This window comes from Lygodium microphyllum, chromosome 9 (assembly GCF_053477565.2).
Source record: "Lygodium microphyllum isolate KBCC chromosome 9, Lygodium_microphyllum_v1.1.10, whole genome shotgun sequence".
Classification (NCBI taxonomy): Eukaryota; Viridiplantae; Streptophyta; class Polypodiopsida; order Schizaeales; family Lygodiaceae; genus Lygodium; species Lygodium microphyllum.
This window is the reverse complement of record NC_141143.1, coordinates 8167770-8187668: the sequence shown is the minus strand read 5'-3', so window position 1 is coordinate 8187668 and position 19899 is coordinate 8167770.

Below are 19899 nucleotides of genomic sequence, written 5' to 3'. Positions count from 1 at the left end.
GAGGGAGTGTGAGGGAGTGAGTGTGTGTGAGAGTGAGGGATCAAGAGGATGAAGCTCTTCACCATCTCCTCTTCTTCTTCTTCTCTTCCCTTCTCTCTTCTTGCATGCGTGGCTATGGAGGATGGAGCTTGGAGGTGGAGGAGGCTTGAGGATGCTTGAGCTAGCATTTAGGATCGTGGAGCTACCGGTGTGTGGAAGAGAGGAGGCAACTCATATCGGCACTAAGGTAAGCTCACTACACCCTAGGATGATGGTGCATCAGCTAGGTGAGAGATAGCCATTAGAGCTCGCTTGAAACGCTTGAAACAATAAGCGGTCCATGGGTCTTGGCGGTTGAGCGAAGGCTCCCACACTAGATAGCAAAATGTCCATGTTATTTGCCTTTCTGATTGCCCTGCTTCTTCCAGCAATCCTTGGCAATATGCCCATACTTCCCGCAGTAATGACAATCCTTATCCTTGTTCGGATTGTCAGATGGACGCTGCTGTTGCCACTACCTCTAGGACTAGATCTCCCCTTGCCTCTAAAGTTTCCACCACCTTTTGCATTCGATACCTGCTGGTTGTTATTGCCATAGGATGCATTTTGTTGGCCTCCTCTGCCAGATCCATAGCCTCCACCACGATTTCCATGGCCATGTTGATTGGAATAGAAAACTGCATCCTTGTTTTTAGAACTGCTAGATCCTGTAGCCAAGCCAAGCATAACCTCTTCATGGATAAGCAATGCAACCAGCTCATTGAAATTAGGCATTTCAGCCCGCACAGACACAAAAGTTTCAAAAGACTTATACTCAGGCCCCAAGCCATTCAAAGTCACAGCAACCATGTCTTTATCTTCAACTTGTGAACCAACAGATGCCAGCTAATCCGCAATGGTCTTAACCTCCATGACATAATCCTATATAGATCTTCTCTTTCTCTCCATATTGTTGAACTTCTGCTTCAACTGTATCTTCCTGGCACTTGTGGTTGTGCCATAGTACTTGACCAAAATGTCCCATGCATTCTTAGGAGAGCTGTAGTTCATTATCTACATTACCATGGCATCTGATATACATAGAGACAACCAGTGCAACACCCTACAAGCTCTTTTTGTCCAAGCTCGATGTAATCATCTCTGATCAGCCGTAGGTCTATCTGGGAGCTCAGGTTCACCTTCTGCTCCAATCACCAACTCCCAGTAGCCTTTTCCTATTAAGAAGTTCTCCATGCAGAACTTCCATATGGCATAATTGTTATTGTCAAGCTTTTCCCCCACTATCTGGGTTATGTTGTCAGTCCTCTCTACATTAGCCATGTTGTACCAGACACTATTTAGTCACTACCTGACTTCTTGCAAGCCAACAAGTATGACTGACCAAGTTCAATCCTCAACTGTTTATGACATATTTTTGCAATTAACTGCAGTAAAAAACCAAGGTATTTCAGCCCAATGACAGCTCAAAATAGTCCACAACCAGTGGTCTAACTCATAAGTATAAAAGTCAATACATATGCTTTTCCTACAGCCTCACTGCCAGGGTAAATACATACAGTCTGAAAATTGTAAACTGTTAGTGACCATCAGCTTATTCAAAGCCAAAACTGAGTCATATACATGTCATACATGTCCCAAACCTTTATAGACAGCTGCTAGTACATGTAGCAGTCCAAACATAACCATACGGGCACAAAACAGTGCATAAACAGCAAGTATAGGTGTCAAACTTCCTGCTCATAGATTGCATTCAGCAAATGCTTAGTGAGGTCAAGCCTTTTTAGCTCCAAACTAGCTCAAAAACATGCCAAAATCCACTTTAAAGTATCAAGGTCACTGCACGACCATATGGCCACCCATAGACAAGATGTCTTCAATAGCTAGTTGCATACATTGCAATTATAGTTTGTACCTAGCCAAGACAATGTAAATGCATTCAATTTCAGCTTCAGATTTCAATTTTTAATCATGCTCAATGCCCGATTCAATGCTCCAAGCATTCCCAGATATATTCCCAATAGCACACAGTTGTTAGAGATCAACAGTGTCATAGCATGCTTCAATAGAAGATGCTGCTTGCTGCCCGCATTCAATGACAATTTTCAACTTGTCAATGACTTCCCAGAATTGAGCATTTCAGTCAATAACTTCAGTCCATAACCATATCAGTCAATGCATATGTCTTCACAAATATGTATATGCTCAACAGTCCCTTTTGAGCATGCCCGAAAGCCTCAATCTTTTACTTACTGTCAAGTGCTTGCTGAATATTCACTGTACACAGCAGTGAACTATCTTTTTCAGACGTGTAGTCTGTCTGTACAGCTCATAGATGAGCTCATATGCAAGCATTTTTTTATCATTGATGTAGACCACCTTCCATTTAGTGTAGACATGGTTTATATCACCTCAGGAACCAACAACAGCTTGAATCTTTGTGTGTAGGAGCAGCCCTTGGATCTTGCACAATCACGCAGCCTGTAGATCTAGTTCTAGCAGCAAGTTGTGTGTCTAATGATGCTATGTAAGCACTCTCATGTGCCTAATGCAACCTTAGAAGACTCCCAAATTAGCCACCAATGGCCTCTTGGACAATGGAAAGTCTTCTTCCACAATGCATACCTTGTGTTAGAGCAAGGGAGGAAAATGACAGTCAGTCCTTTGTTCTCTTCAACCCTGACACTTTAATCTTCAGGTCTTCTTCTTCCCATATGCACTGCACAGAGCCCAATCATGGGTGCTCTGATACCATGTTGAGATTGAGAGAGGCAAAGATAGAATGAGGAGCAAGCATGCTCTCATCTTCTTCATTCATTCATTCTCACTTAACCACACACATAGAGTAAGTGTATACAATAGTACTAAGGTCCGTAGGACCATTTACACTGGGTCTAAGACCACTGACTTATTTAATGTCCCACACTTACTGATACAGCTGGACAAGGCTAATGTCGGTCATACATACTAACAGGAGAATAGTATGAGCTTGATATTCTAACAATGATGTCTCACTAACAGATGGTGCATCTAATGTATCTAACTCCAACAAAGATAAAGGAACTCTCTTGCTTTGAGGAGATTCAAGATAGGCATCTATGTTAGAATATCAAGCTCCCATTACTCTCCTGTCAGTATGTATGACCGACATTAGTTGTGTCCAGCTGTATCAGCAAGTGTGGGACATTAAATAAGTCGGTGGTCTTAGACCTAGTGTGAATGGTCCTACGGACCTTAGTACTATTGTATGCACTTATGTTATGTTAGTAGTCTATGAGATAATAAAAAAAATGAGAGAGAGCACTCTGCTCTGATGGTTGTCTCTTCACTCTTGTCTCTATCTCTGAATCTCAACATGGTATCAGAGCACCCATGACTGGGCTCTGTGGAGTGCATGCAGGAAGAAGATCTGAAGATTGACATGCCAAGGTTGAAAAGAGAAGAAGGGCTGTCTGCCATTGTCTTTCTAAAGGTATGCATTGGTTTATTAGGTCTCCAGTTGGCTCAAGTATTGGTTGAGGATTGTCTGGCTCTTGTCTGGAGCATCTGGAGGTGCCATTGACCACATTAAAGAGGGCATTAATCAATATGAAGATCAAATGATGTTAATGTATACTCTTGGGTAGTCTGCGTGATTGCGCCAGCTGACATAATGGATCCCCATGGCTTCTTGTGAAGGCAATGATCAGTTCTAAAGTCATCTACAACTTTGTTGTACTCTTTGGAAGGCACTTCATCACCATGGCATGCTGGTACATGAGCATGAGCTCATCTAGGAGTTCTGAAAACTAATTACAAACCTAGAACAGAAGCCTAAACTACTGTATACAAAGTATATATAGCATATGCAACACATTGGCAAGAGCTTTGAGCTCCTTGGCATGCTCAAAAGGACCTATTGGAGTACATACATGCTATGTAAACATATGTATTGGATATTATGCTTGAAAACTGAAGGTTGTTTACATAAATACTCAGATTTGGGAGTATTTACTTGGCTAGAAACTGTCATTGAATAGGGTAGCATACACTAGAGTCCTCCTGAAGATTTGAAGCCATTTGATGAGCATTTTGAGCTCTACTGAAGTGAGGGTTCATTTAGGAAGCATATGTACTGAGGTTGATGCATTTGGGTTGCATTTTACTGATAAAATATTTAGATCTAAAATTTTATGATAGGCTGAAAACTGTCATAAATCTGTCATCATCATATACTCATTACCTTGAAGAAGTACGTGCCTTTTGTTACCTACTAGGAGTTGTATGGTATGGGATATGAATGTTGAATGTTATAAGCATTGATATGAGCATTGAAGGCTCTTAAAAACTGAAATCTAAATCTGGAAACAAATGTATTCACAGGGTATTGGCTGGTTATAAACAGTGAATGGATTATATGACATTGCCTCTTACAGATAGAGTGTCTGTGGATGCTTGTTGTATTGACCTGTACACACAGTGGCATATGTATGAAGTGGCTTGAGGATCTCTTGGGCTGAAATACATCTTGGTTTAATAGTTTATTGGCTATATACAATCTAGAATAGCTGTAAAAAATTATCATAAATAGTCAAGGGCTGAAGTTGGTTAGAGTGACTTGTTGGATTGCAGGAAGTCAGGCAATGACTAGATACTATCTGGTGGCGGTCGCACACTACCCCCCTCCTTAGACTTGACTATATATGTTTCTATCAGTGGCTTTGTGGCCTGGGATGAGGTTTCGCAGCCCTTGCTAAAAGCTGTAACAATGCGAACGTTGCCTATTGTGAGGTGGATGCATTGCGACTCGTAATCAACATTGCAGTGAGCCTACTTTTTGAAAGTTCGCCCCAGTAGCGACTGCATGCCCGTGTTTTTAATGTCTGGCAATACACGTAAAAAATCAGTGGTACAGTCGCAGACTCGATAGAGATGGCGGCTCTGCACTTGCGCAGAAGTGCGTATGAGTGGGCCCCGTATGGGCTTAATTTGGCAGTAGTGGGTTGAAGTCGTGGTTTGCCAAGTTGGGTCCAATGATCGTGAGTTAAGACATTGAAGTCTGCTCCCTCGTCGATCAGGGCATTAAAAGCGCATGTTTGGTTGGCAGTGACCATGATATGGAGGTATGCGGGCTCTACGGCTTCCTCGTCCTCATAGTCAATTTCAGTGATTGTGGCTACTCCTACTTTGATAGGCAGTTTCAACATTGGTGGCTCATGCAAAGGATTCGTAGGAGGGTAGTACTTCTTGACACGACTGTCAACATTGAAGAAGCCTATTCCTTCCCCATCTAGGGTCTCAAGTTTGACATTGCTTGTTTGGCTAATCACACGAACTTTGAAGGGTCCAAGACCTCTAAATTTCATTTTTTGCTTATGCCCCTTGACTGAGTAGAGGAGCACTAAGTCACCATGTTTGAACTCGTGCTGCTTGATGTGCTGGTCAAACCAGCTCTTGTGTCGAGCTTTCTCACAGATCAGCGCATGGATGGCTAGAAGACGAGTCTCCGAGAGGCATTCGAGTTCAACCAGGCGTTGTGTCCATGCCTCCTTTCCTTCCCATCATTCTTAAAGCACTATTCTCAGGCTAGGAATGAAGAATTCTAATGGTAGAATCTCTTCTGTTCCATATGTCAGCCTAAAGGGGGTTTGACCGACATCCGTTTTATAGGCTGTGTGGTAAGCCCACAAAGCTGCCATCAACTTCTTGTCCCAATCGCTGTGTGAAGCAGAGACAACCTTGGTAAGGACATTGACAAGAATCTTATTCGTTGATTCAGCCCAGCCGTTTGCCTAAGGGTAGTATGGTGAGGATTTGCGATGGATGATGAGAAAGGTGGACAGGAGATGCACGATCACTTCATTGATGAAGTGAGTGCCTTGGTCACTGACCAGTTCGATGGGGCAGCCAAATCGTGAAATCACTTGCTCCCATAAGAACTTAGCAGTCATTCTAGCATCATTTTTTTGTGTTGCTCTCACTTCTGCCCATTTTGTGAGGTAGTCCGTGGCCACAATGATATACTTGGCCTGCGAATACTGTGCCGCAAGACTGATGGGTCCAATGAAGTCAATTTCCCATTTTTCGAAGGGTTGTCGAGCAATAACTGGGGCTAATTCCATTTGATCCTTGCAAATCGGAACCTTCCTCCACTGGCACTCGTCACAGTGCTTGACAAATCGTGTTGCGTCGCGGAAAAGCGTGGGCCACCACAGTTGAGACTGTAGCACTTTTTGTGCTGTCGTATCCCCGCTAAAGTGCCCTCCAGCAATGCCGTTGTGTGCCTTTGAGACCATATCATGCATCTCATGCTCGCAAACACATCTACGCAGCAATCCATCTTGCCCTAGCCTATAGAGTTGGCCTGCAATCAGCTGATAGGGCTGGATCTTAAGGATTAATCTCCTAAGTTGGGCTTTTTTTATCGATCGATCAGGCAGTCTATGCTCAAGCACTTGGACTATGTCATCTACCCAATATGGCGTTAGATTAGCCTTAAATAGATCTCTCTTACTAGAAAGGTTAAACAGATGGGTGTTGGGTAATTCATCAATAATACCTTGTCTAGCGGCTTCTCTGGTGGGAATGCGTGACATGTGATCAGCCATGTAATGTTGTTTTCCCTTCCGTACCACCACAGAGAAGTCGAACTCTAAAAGCAGAAGGAACCATCGAGCTATGCCTCCTGTAGCGCAAGGTTTGTTTACTAGATAGAGCAAGGCTTGATGATCTACGAAGAAGGTAAAGGGCGTGGCCAAAAGGTAATGCAGAAATTTCTTCACATCGAATACCATGGCTAATCTCTCTCTTTCCGTTGTCGAGTAGTTCATTTCTGTCTCAGTGAGTTGTCTACTAGCAAAGCTCACTGGATAGTCTAAATTGTGTTCGCCAAGTTGGCACAACACTGCCCCCACGACAAACTTGGAAGCATCGATATGCACGTGGAAAGTAATGATCCAATCTCGGGCTTGTAGGATTGGTGCTGTGGCTAGAGCCTTCTTCAACTCTTCATATGCCCGTTGGCATGCTTCGGTCCATTTTAAGACAATAAGCAACTTGTACAAGGGTCTGGTGATCAACGCATAATTCAGTACAAACCGTCGATAGTATCTAGTATGGCCTAGGAAGCATTGAACTCCCTTATAGTTGTTTGGGGGTGGAAGGTCAACAATAACCGTGACCTTCGAGGAGTCAGTGACAATGGCATTCTTCAACACCACATGCCCTAGGATGCATCCATTCTTCACCCAAAATTGGCACTTTAAGGGGTTCAAGGAGAGACGATATAAACGACACCACTCGAAGACTGCTCGGAGTTTGTCTAAGTGTTTGATCTAGGTCGAGTGGACACAGAGGTCGTCAACAAAGAGTTCTAACTCCTTGCGAAGCATGTCCTTAAAGATGGTGCACATGAGACATTGGAAAGTGGTAGGGGCATTAGTCAACCCGAAGGGCATGACTATGTAAGCAAAGACGCCCCACTCAGTGGCGAAGGCAGTCTTATGCATGTCCACAGGATGCACTTGCACCTGATTGTACCCTGAGAAGCCGTCCAGAAAACTATAGCCTTCCTTGCCTGCCACTCTCTCAAGCATGTGCTGGGTGTACGGCAACTGATAGTTGTCCCTCTTGGTAGCAGCATTCACCTTCTTGTAATTGATGCACCTTCGGATTTTTCCATTCTTCTTCATCACAATGACTATGGGCGATACCCAGTCTGTGTGCTCAATTTCATAAATGAATCCCGCTCTCATCAGCTTATCAATCTCTTCTTTGACAGCATGAGCGTGTTTTGGATTCATAGGGTATGGTCGCTACTTGACCGGCGTTGCGTCTGGCATCATGGGTATGTTGTGAGTCACGACACTCAGATCTACCCCCTTAAGCTCTTCTAAGGACCAGGCGAACACGTCTATGTAATCTCGCAAGAGAGCGATAAGACTCGTTTCTTCTTCATCAGGCAGTCAAGTCATCGGCAATGAAGACTAGTCGGCATGCTTCCCCTTCCTAGGCTAGGTCCACCTCCTTGACCTTTACTGGTCCCTCGATTGGTTCGCTCGTCTGCACATGACGTTTGGTACCTAGCAGGACTACTACCCTATCCCATTTTTTGAATTTCGTAAATCGTTTAGGGAGGTCATGCGGTTTTCGTTGTTCTTTCGTTCGTGTATCCCTAGGTTGTTTTGCCTTTTCTTGCCTTAATCGTCTACACCTTAGATGGACGGGTAGGTCCCCCTTGGTGCGTCTGGTTGTGGGCGGCGTAGGGATTTCTGGTTGTGGGCGGCGTAGAAGATGTGGTCTCCCCTGGTGAGCGCAGTTCAGATGGTGATTCAGTCATAAGTACTGATGTCGTTCCTGGCTGGGCTAGGCCTGCTTGCTCAAGATCTATGGCTCCTACGTGTTCCAACCAGGCGCGATCACATTTTATGCGCATGACTCCTCACTCCATCCTGAAGATACTCTTTTTCTGCGGCTTGGAGTCTGCTCATATTTGCTCTATTTCTTGTCATTCAATGTCGTATCCACGGTATCTACCTCGCCCTCACTTTCATCGCTAAAGGATTGGCAGTCTTCGTATTCATCGTTAGAATCCTCTTCATCAGACTGCTCATCATCTCCTAGGGCTTTGTATATCTCTTGTCATTGGTCAGGAACTAGGGCCCAGTTATACATGAGGTTTAAGTCATGCACTCTGGTCCATTGCCACTTGGATTCATCTAAGATATCCTAGAGTGGTTTGAAATTTGCAGCTGGATTGCCAGCTAGCTTGTCCATTAGGTATTCCAGTATCTCCTGGATTTCCCTTTTGTTGGTCGGGACTTGGAAGTTGACGGGCTTCGGTTTCCCACGAAAGCTTCCTGTCATCATGCAGACTGGTACGGAGGGTGTGTCGTTGGCCTTGCCGATTGTTTTGATGGCTTGCTCATATGCCTCATGATCTGAGAACAGCAGGTCGATTGTAGCGAGGATGTGCATCCAATCTTACTCATCCTCTGGGCATGGGATATACTTGGTCAAGGGCCCATAGGACTTCTTGACCTAAGCATTACCCTTGAGCATAGTGGAGATGGCATCTAGGTTGACTGGTGAGGTCTTCCAGGTGTCCATCTCTACTCTCACGGTGTTCATCCTATTGCCAAGGAACATCAAGCCGTTACCCCAATCTTCGATGACTCTAGCGTTGCACATCCAAGGTCGACCTAATAGGATGTCTTAGTCCATTCCCTTCATGACTATAAAGTCAATGGAGAACTGGACACCTGCAATCTTCACTCGCCAATTCTTCAGCACCCCGAATGGCTTGACTCTCATACCGTTTGCTAATGTGACGTTAAACCTAGCGATTTCGACAGGCGGTTTTCCCCAAGTTTGAAGCACTGCATGGCTAAGCACACTAACCCCAGCTCTCGTGTCCACGATTCCCTTTCTTGTTGTGTCGCCTAGGGCTAGAACCGGTAAGACCACATGCATCTCGGAACCTTCCCAGAAGGCATTGACGTGTAAGGATTTAGGCATAGAGTGCAACGTCAAACTCGGTATTTGTATCTCTGCGTCATGGTCATGAGAGTCTGCCATGACCTGCACTCGTGACCCTTCAACCCAATGCTTAAGATCTTGCCATAGGGTGGGATACTGCCTAAGCAGATCTCCTAGGCTAAGTGCTACAGGGGTAGTCACCAACGTGGTCAGGAGATCGTTGGATCCTCGTCTCTCTTCTAACCTGGATTGTCCTGGCCAATGGCCGTGACTGACCTGCGGCCCTGCAGTATCAAGGCTTGGCCTTAGCGGCACTGCTTGTTGTGCAGTTGCTTCTCCCCGACTTTGGTTGAGCAGGTGAGACTGGCGCGCTTATGCTGGAGAGATCATTGATCTCGTCCTCTATGATGGGCTTTGCATCTTTTAGATGCTCTTGAGCTTCCTTCACCCATTCCTTCACCTTTTCTATGGCCTCTAACTGTTACTTTGGATGCGGATATTTGCCTACCTTGGCACTTCCCTTTGCGGCCGTCTTAGGGGTTGAAGTTTCTGTCTCTGCGTCAGAGACCTTCTTTCCAACAGGCAGAGTTGTAGCACTCTCCGTTTTTAGTGCGATTTTAGCTTCCGACCTCTTCCTCCTCCGTCTACGGCTCTTCTTTCCTATCGAGGCCACATTGAGATTGCTAGGTCATGGCAGAGAGATGCTGGCCTGCTTCATTTGGGCATGGGTCATGACCCGCAATGGGATGGGCGTGGCCTCCCCATCGAGGTTCTCGACACCAAACGGCCCCCCAACAGGACAGATGGCACATTGGATGAACTAGAAGATGGCTTCCTCTTTGGGCAATCAATGAAGAGATGAGTGATTTCGCACTGCATATCTTTGGTCAACCTTGTCTCTATTTTTTGCTCCCTTTCAGGGCAGTGTGACGAGACATGTCCTGGGTGACCACAAGTCCAACAAATGATTGGATCCTGCGTCTACCCTCCTAGGCCTCTACCTCGCCCTCTTCCCAACGCCATCACCGGCATTGGTAAATAATCCATAAGGACTGTGTTGCCCTCGTCATCATACGAGACATAAGGGTACACGTGGGTCTCTTCTTCAGTTGGTTCTTCCACGTAGTGGATAGGAGCGTCACTCGGTGGATGGGTTACGTAAGGACCAGGCGGTCTAGGAATGCCTGTAGGATTTATTTCCATCCTAGGAACAGCCGGCTTAATGTCGTTAGGCGCAAGGAGGGCCAATGGGGCTCCCCTTCCAAAAAATGGCTGTGGCTTGTTCGCTAGGTAAGGCTGGCCATATGGCTGTGAGTATGGAAGTCTCCTTGGAAATCTACAATGCGCGACGTCATGGCCAAACCTACCACAGTTAGTGCAAGGTCTTAACCTAGGGTCTTGAACTCAGCTGGCAAGTGGTTTTCGCCACAGTACACGCATTGGACGTTGGGTGCATTGGTCGTCTCAACATTTCTTGTAACTTGGTTAATTCCATCTTAGTGTCAGCCAAGTCTTGGTTCGTCTCGGTGGTTTTTCCCTTATCCTCGAGCTTCGTTCCTTCAGCTGATCGTCAACTCGGGTGGCTTCCTCAAAGACCCTAGCTAGAGCGTCTCGCTGCAAGCTAGAGTTGTCTGCCCAAGCCTTATATAGTTCCTCGTCCCAAATCCCGCTGATGAATACAGTTGATACTACTCTTTCAGTCAGCCGCTCTCTAGTAGGGATTCTCTTGAAGAGACTCCTCATGTGGGTCACGTAATCGCGAATGTCCTCCTTCTCTTTCTGCTTGACATTCATCAAGCGTACGAGTAGATTATCGAAGTATCCGGGCTCGGAAAATCTCTTAATGAAGAGATCCTTGAGGCCATCAAAGTTGGCTCGCTTTGTGGTATCTAAGCTCGTGTACCACATCCTACCCTTGTCGCCCAAGCAAAGCCTGAACGCTTGAGAACATTGAGTTAGGTCATTGAGGCCGTTGGCTTCGCAGACTTGCTCGAACTGCTCAACAAAGCTGTATGGATCGTCATGGGATTGGTACTTATCGAGTTGCTTGGCAACAATAGGGATTTTAGACTGGCTCTTTGAACCCTAGTTTGCTCCTAATCCTATGAGCAACGTTGTCGCTAGTGCCGTGGCACTTTGCTCTGCAACTGTGTTATCGAGCAGCCGCTTCATGAGAAGCTCGCTCAGCGTTAAGTCTCCTTCTAATGCTCTCTTGTGGTTCGTTTGATTTCTACTAACCAGGTTTAGCACCCGCTGCACCTCTCGCAACTCCATGCTTTGCCTTTGGCTCCTAGCCTGCTGATCCCTATTGTATTCAGCCATGCTTTGCAATGCTTTGTGGGCTAGCTTTCTCTCCTCTTCTAGATCTGCGATGATAGCGTCTGATGTCCTGCCACGATGCTCATACCGGGCATGAGCGTCGTAATTGCTGACCAGCTCTGCTGAATAGCATCTGGAAAGTCTCCTAAGTCGAATTCCTCATTAGGTCTGCGGTCTAAACTTTCTTCTGCCATTGTTGAGTTCTCATTCTCCACCAAGCTATCGATCAGGTTCAGTAGACTTGTCAAATCCACTTCGTCGGCGCCCCTTGCTTGGTCCTACTTTGCATGTTGATGGTTTGTCTATGTCTTGGGTCCTTTCCTACTAGTGGGTTCCTTGAGTGGTTTATCTGGGTGAGTTCCTTTAGTTATTGAATACAATCCTCAATTTATGGCCACTCAATGTGTGTATCTTTTCCTGTGCACTTGTGCTCAATCAGGCTTTCATTTTCCTTAAGTGTACTTCAAGTGTAGAAATTCAAGGTGAGTGCAGCAACCAATTTCTAGGCGTCTTACACACTCTCGCGTTGTTTCGGGCCTGATAGGCTTGTTGGCCAATTTTCTGGCCATCTTGGCAGGGTTTAGGGTTTCTCTAATATGTTGCCTCGTTCATTTTTGGTCCATTCAGGCTGTACAACTCAGCGGTTTGCGTCTAAGTCTCTGGGTCTCGCAACTGCCTACTTCTAGCTGCTAAGCGGCTGCGCCCTATGATTTTGCCTATTCTGTGTGCCAGAATCAATGTTTGAGCGCCCTAAGGGCTTTCGATAGTTTGCGTTGCTGAGCTCTAGCTGGGTCAAGTCAAATTTCTGAAAATTTGATAAAAATCTGCATTCGGCCCAACTGGTTCGAATTACAGGGTTCGAGTGGGTCAGTCGGACGGGCCGAATGGGTGACTCGAACAGAGCAGACTCGGACAAGGTTACTCGGACGAGCCGAGGCAATTGGGTCGAGGGTGATCGAATGTGACACGTGGTCAAGGACTGAATGTTGAACTCGGACGGGGGCCGATGATTGAATTATTGGCTCGGACAGGCCCAATCAATAGGCTCGAATGGTTTGACTCAGACAGGCCGAATAATGGACTCGGATGGCCGGGGCTGATTAGGCTCTTGGGCCGAATGGGCCAACTGGTAAGGGATCGAGGGCCGATTCTGGGACTTGACCCAGAAAAGGCCACTCGAACGGGCCGAGTGCGGCGGCGCGACGACCGCGAAGGGACGATTTTGGTTAATTCGTGCGATTTAGGCAATCATAGTAAGCAATAACCTCCAGATCCTATCTAGGGGGATAGGGGAAGAGATTCATATACCTGAATAGAGCAGTGGGCTCGTCGATGGTGCGATCGAATTGAATCGGGCGGTAGCTCTCTCTCTCTTTCTCACTGAAATGGTCACAAATGAGCTCTACCTTGGCCTCTTGGCTCTTATGCCCCTTCCCGGGTATGGTGTTGATGCCCCCAATCACTCACTTGCCAATCTTAGGCATCACGAGTGAGATTTTTACCAAGTTTTGCACGATTTTTGCCCTGCTTTGCAACAGTAAACCCTACCCTTCTCCGGTGCGATTTCCTAATCCTAACCTACTCTAAATGAAACAAAAATCAAAAGCAAAGAACTGAACTAATTTCTCCATGTTTCCCAATCATCAAACAAACAAAATATACCAAAATACTTACTTGTTTCGAAGATCAAAAACACCCAAACTTCCTACCTATCTCAAGCTCCGTTTCGGGGATGAATCCCTTACTTCGATGCTTGATATGAGGCGTGTAAGTGCTCAAGCTTGAATCCGTGGTCCCCGCAACGGAACCAAAATGTGGAAGCTTTTGCTCAACCACCAAGACCCACGGACCGCTTATTGCTTCAAGCGTTCCAAGGGAGTTTTAATGGCTATCTCTCACTTAGTCGGCGCGTCCTCAATCCTATGAGTGTAGTGAGCTTACCTTGATTCCGATACAAGTTGCCTCCTCTCTCAAGCACACCAGTAGCTCCACAATCCTAAATGCAAGCTCAAGCATCCTCAAGCCTCCTCCACCTCCAAGCTCCATTCTCCATAGCCACACATGCAAGAAGAGAGAAGAGAAGAGAAAAAGAGAAGAGGAGATGGTGAAGAGCTTCACCTTCTTGATCCCTCACTTTCACACACTCACTCCCTCACACTCTCACACTCCCACTCTCAAGAGCACACACAAGCAAGAAGATGAGAAGGAGAGAAGAAGAAGAAGACTCTTGTTGCCACACACCAAAAGAATGATCTTTCATTCACTTTTTGAACTTTATATACAAACCCTAAAATCCCATGGGCACCCATCCCTTTTTTACATGACCGGCCATTGTGGCAAGATCTTTTTTCCATTTCCCTCCTCTAGCCTTGTGCCTCTAGCCTACACCCATCTAATATTTTACAATTGGCACAGGAGGGAGCCTGGAGCTCTTTTACAAGAGTTTTTCGAGTTTTTTTCAGGTGCCTTTTCATTTGAAGTTGCATTTTTTACCCCGGTTCATCTTTGTGAGGCCGCCTACATGTCTTTGCTCTTTTTCCATCTTCCTTTTATTTTTTCCTTCATTTTTCCACCATCTCGACTTGGGGTTAACAATTGGCTATGGTGGAAAGAAGGATAAGTTGAAAAAATGGAAGTCTCTTATGAACTTAAGCCAAGATGTGATTGTGGGAAGCTCAATGGATCAAAGATGGCTCTGATACCATGTTGAAATATCAGTGAGAGCAAGATAGAGTGTGCACAAGAGGGAGAGAGAGAGCTCAAGTACAAGAAGAAGATATTGCTTAATGAGTTGTTCACAAGTACAACTGGTACACTCTCCTCTACATTGAGAGTGACCTCTAGGTTGTTTAAATATCCTTTGGATGGCTAGGGTTAGGGTTGCCCTTGCGCTACAGTTTATTCACACCCTACTACCCTTATCCACCCTTGCATACATAAGGTTCACATGCCTATCTCTCAACAAAAATCTTGCCCAGTTTTCATCATGTATTGCCACCATGTATGTGCGTATCTCTCTAAGTGTAAAGTTGCATAGAAAATCTTTGTCTCATCATGGCATGGATAGAGGGTAAAATATATTTCCAATTTATTAATCTATTATTCAAGATTGGTTGGTGAGGGATTGTCCCCTTTGAACTACGGTATGCTAATTTTCTCATTTTACTCTCTATCGTAGTGGTAATGATGGCCGTTGTTATTGGATAAACCACTTGATTACTACCTTGAAGAGAGATTATCCAACATTGGTTGTCCATGGTTATTGTTAAGGGATTGCTAACCATTTTTCTTGTTGTCAAAAGAGTAATGACCAAGTGAGTTAGTTCCAGGTGGTTGATGATTATAAGGGGATTGAATAGGTGAAATCATTTCATCATCATGATGAGCTATGTTCTCTCTTCTTGAATCTTCATGCATGTGTTGACCTTATCTATTTATTGCATTAGGAATTTGTGAGTTTTATGGATAAAACTGTTCATAGAAAGAGTCACACCCATAAATGTCTTCTTCTTTTTCAGTATGCTAGCTTTTTTTATGATGCATATGATCCTTTGAGGAGTCACTTTGGTCTTCCCCTATTCCAAGAGTTAGAAGGAGACTGAAATGCTTCCTTAACTCCTAATGGACCACCTTGTTCAAAGGTTGAGTGTATAAAGTGATGGGATGCCCTTGACTTCACATTTTCATGTGGATTTGATGCCCCATTATCATTGAAAGGTGGAGTGCTTTGCCACTTATTACCCAAGTTGATGAGAATAGAGATCATGTGATTAAACTTAGTATCCAAAAATTGATTATGTTGCCCAAACTTCTGAAAGTGATTGACTATTTTTCCAAACTATTCATCAATTGTTTGGTTCAATCCAATGACACCCTCATTTATACATTCAATCCTATGAGAAAGTTGTTAGAATTCATAGAATCGTGTGATCCATTCACTTCAGACATATATACCACACCAATAGGGTCTTTGGGTCATTCTAAAATGTCATGTATGTTGCCATCATTCCCATACTTTTGTCCATGATTGGTTGACCTAATGGATGATTTTATCTCTGCTTGATACTCAACTAAGTCTTCATTTATGCTCTCCAACATTTTCTATTTCTTCTTATTCCTAGCCATTGGAATGGTTGTAGTAAAAGAAGATTGTTTGTCAATAAATGCACTATAATAGGAGTTGTACCCCTTCAATCCTTGTGTTTATGGGCTCAAAATGAATCTTACTATGTGTAGGTAGGGTAGAATTGTCAAAATTACAAGTTACAATTGGATAAGGGGTAATCTAGACCAAGATAATGTACCATGTCTAGTAGTTTAGGAGCTGTTTTTAGTACCACCTATCAAAAAAATGGGCATAACTTTTACTCTATGACCCTCATTGCCACAATTTTTTATTAGAACCAAAGCTTGCTTTGTCCTCTACACATGGAGTGTAAAAGTTTTATGTTCAAAATAAATATCTAATTTTGAATTTCACTTTTCTATGACTATTTAGATTGTGACAATAACCTGTTTGATCATGTAATTGCCCTGTTTTGTCAAATATGATTATGGTGGGTATCCATCATATACTTATGACCATTGAAGTACATCATGTATACCATTCAAATATCATATAGCCACCTATAAAAGATTAGTAACCTTTAATGACCTACAAGTCCTTTATGTTCACTATCCTATTTCACCTTGTTTTAGTGACGTGTTTCTCAATGAACTTCAATCTTCTTCCACTCTATCTTGAGTGGTCTTATGTAGTCCTCCACAAACCTTGGAAGGTGTGCAAAGTTCCTTTTGAGCCAATTTGTGCACCCCTACAGAGTGCAAGGGAGGTTCACCTCTCTTTTGTCTTGGTATCTCATTTGGCTTCAACCTTTTTTCTCGGTCAGTATGTATACATGGTAGAACTTGTGTTCTAGGAAACAAGGATGCTTTGCATGGATAAAATAAAGCTTTGGTCATTCAATGAGATGCAGGAATTTGAAAGTTGAATGAAATGAAGAGGGCTGAGAAAGGTTTATCTTTAGTAAGTAGTCATTCATTGATCTATTAAACTCACCCTTTACTATTTTCTTAGGTATCTTAATGTATAGGATCACAATAAATAAAAAGTCATAGATTAGGCAATCACATGAGCTAGAATTCTCTAAAATTTTCAGATTAAAATGTACCATCATGCATGTTTCAATCATGAAAGATATCAATGATAAAATCAAGCTAAAGGACTGAATTATCCATCATTTCATGATAAAGATTCAATCAACAATGAATAGGCATTCAATTTTCAACATAAGTGGACTAAATTTATCAATCAAGCAAAGAGGACACATCCAATTCAACCCCTCGTTCAGCAATTAGCTAAGCTTCAACAATTGGAATTGGACATTTTAAAATGAGTAGATGACACTTCATTTTATGCTTGAGGTCGATGTAGCTTACTAAAATAGATCAGATGCCTTCAAAATAGTTGATGGGAGCTTCATATAAGCCTTTCATTGATTAAGAGTCCACTCGAAGTCTTCAAAAAGCTTTAAGAATACCAATCTTGAAACATGGTTGCTTGCACTGACTAAAGAGTAATCAATTACACATAAATCTGAACCAATGCTTCAAATAAAGTTGAAGATCAATCCAAAGCTTCAAGAGATGCTTAAATTCTTGATTAAAAACAAGAATCCAAGTGATTTTAGTAATCCATAACTGCCCAAGTATTCAAGAAGAATGAAATACTATGAATCAAGATCTATTACTCCAATGTTGGATCAACCTTGATGGAATGGACTTGTACTTGATGTTCAAAAGTAAAACACTTCATAATCCCATGATTAAATAAAAAATTGATCAAAATTTTGAAGAAATTCATGGTTACCTTGTTTTTCCTAAATTAGAGACCAAGAATCCTCTAATTCTTATCGAAATGCTTCAATCTTGCTTTGTCATTACATGCTGAAGGTAAATAATGGTATTGAGGAGGTTTTTGAGTAATCTTGGAGAACCAAGAGGAGATCTCAGTTTTTAATTGCTGCATGTTTGTTGCCTAAAAAACATGGTGCAATTTTTGCTAATCATATTGATGCTTCCATGTGGTTGCTTTGCATTATTTGATGGTCATGATGTTGCTCAAAATGATCCACATGAAGTAAAGAATGATGTTGTAAACTTAGTGTAGAAGGTCTCAGCATGCAAGAAAGATTTCAATAAGATTTCAACCATGGAAGCTTGGGATAGATCGAGAGAGAAGAGAAAAATCATTAATTACCAAAAAGTAATCCAGTTTAAGCTTTCTCTAAGCTCTATTAATCCTAGTTAGTCTTGGAACCTTCAAAATGGGCCTCTTCTTGTCCACAAGCTACCAAAATATACAAGATCCCTCCATTCCTTCTTCATATATTCTCCAAGAGATCCAAAAATAGAGAAGACTAGCTACAAGAAACCTTGACTAGTTACATTTTAAATGGTACCAAGTCCTATAACCAAATCTTGACTCCAATTATTAGGATGGTGCTGATAACTAGATCTATGCTTGAAAAAGACCTTTCCAAGAATCAAATTCAAGGCTCTGATACCATTGAAATGAGCTTAGCCTAGACTAAATTAAAATAACAAAGAAATAAAAAAATGATTTAATCGATTGGCCATAGCTATGCCATAGATAAAAATGTATTAAATCTACAGCACAATGAAGCCATAGCTAGAAGAAATCAAAGGTACAATGAGAATGATGGATAAGAGACAGCTGCAAAAAATCCATCTCTTACTATGGTGGGCATTGATTATTCACCCTTGATGTTGGTGGGAAAGGCAAGAGCCCTCAAGCTCCACGAAATGGAGAAGTTTACAAATGTGCTAAAAGATGCTTACAATGGCACACTATTGCCTTTTATACTCAAGGCCCAATTAAGCTAATTTTCCCTAAGCTAAAGGGTACAAAAATGGTTTTAGTACATGTAAGGTTACGAAAAGTCTCCTCGAATGATAAATATCAAGAGAGGAGTATATTACAATAATTATATATTTAGAAGGCATATCTTGGATCCAATCCTTGGGGTGTAGAAGAGTTGTAGAGGCCACATCAGTCAGTTGGGGGGTGTCCTTTATGTATGAAATTTGAGGTGAGATGCATGTGGAAAACTTCTTTGCTTAGACTCGCGAGGGGTAATTAGCTAGATTACAACAAAAAATTGCATGTACAAATACAATAGTTATTAGAAGAATCATTTATAATACCCAGATGCTCTTAGCTACTGCAAGGCTATGTGGGATCATTTGGTGTATTTAGGAGCCCGTGGCTAGAGCCATCAAAGCCAATGCCGGGCCCATTTTAGGTTCTGACAGGTGGTGCATTTGCTAAGAGTCTTTAGAATTCCCGTAAGGATCTAAGACTTGATTCTCAAGTGTACGACTCTTCGCTTAGAAGAGAAGAAAGAACTATTAAGGCAATAACATGAGCACACGCTAGAGATCTCTTGAGTTCAATGAGTGCAACGTGAAGAACGATTAAGGAAACACACAAAATTTTTTACAAATACTTCTCGGACCGTACTAGTCTAGTATTACTTAAGGTTAGGGGACTTACAACCCCTCGTTGTAAGAGTAGTCCCAAGAACACAAAAGTGGTAGTTTACCCTTGACACCTAAAGCTGGGTGGTCAACTCCTTCTCAGATCCAATTGAAGTGGTGGATCAACACCACTATCTAGTAGTGCTAGTAGCAGCACCATAATTGTCCCTCCTAAGATTACTTCTATATCCATAGGGATGGTATAACCACCCTTAATACCCCTCAAGTAATATGAATTTCAGTGGACACTAGCTCTACTCGCTTTAAGGTATTTGTCATCTATCTTTAGTGGAAGTCCAAATGAAGATACATAATTACATATCAAAGACTTACAAAAACTTATGTTTAATTGTCAAGTCAATGAAGAAGCACATCATTTGATGTCTTTCAGAATGACTTTGAAGGGAACTGCAATCCTGTGGTAGTACTAACTTGCGGCAAATTTGATTGGCATTATGCAAGCATTCTACACTACATTTTGTAGAGAGTTCTCTCTTGAAAAAGGGAAGCCAATATTGGCTGCGTATCCTAAATGAGACTTGGCAAGAAATCAATGAGAGTGTAAAAGTGTATGCTCAGAAGAGCTAC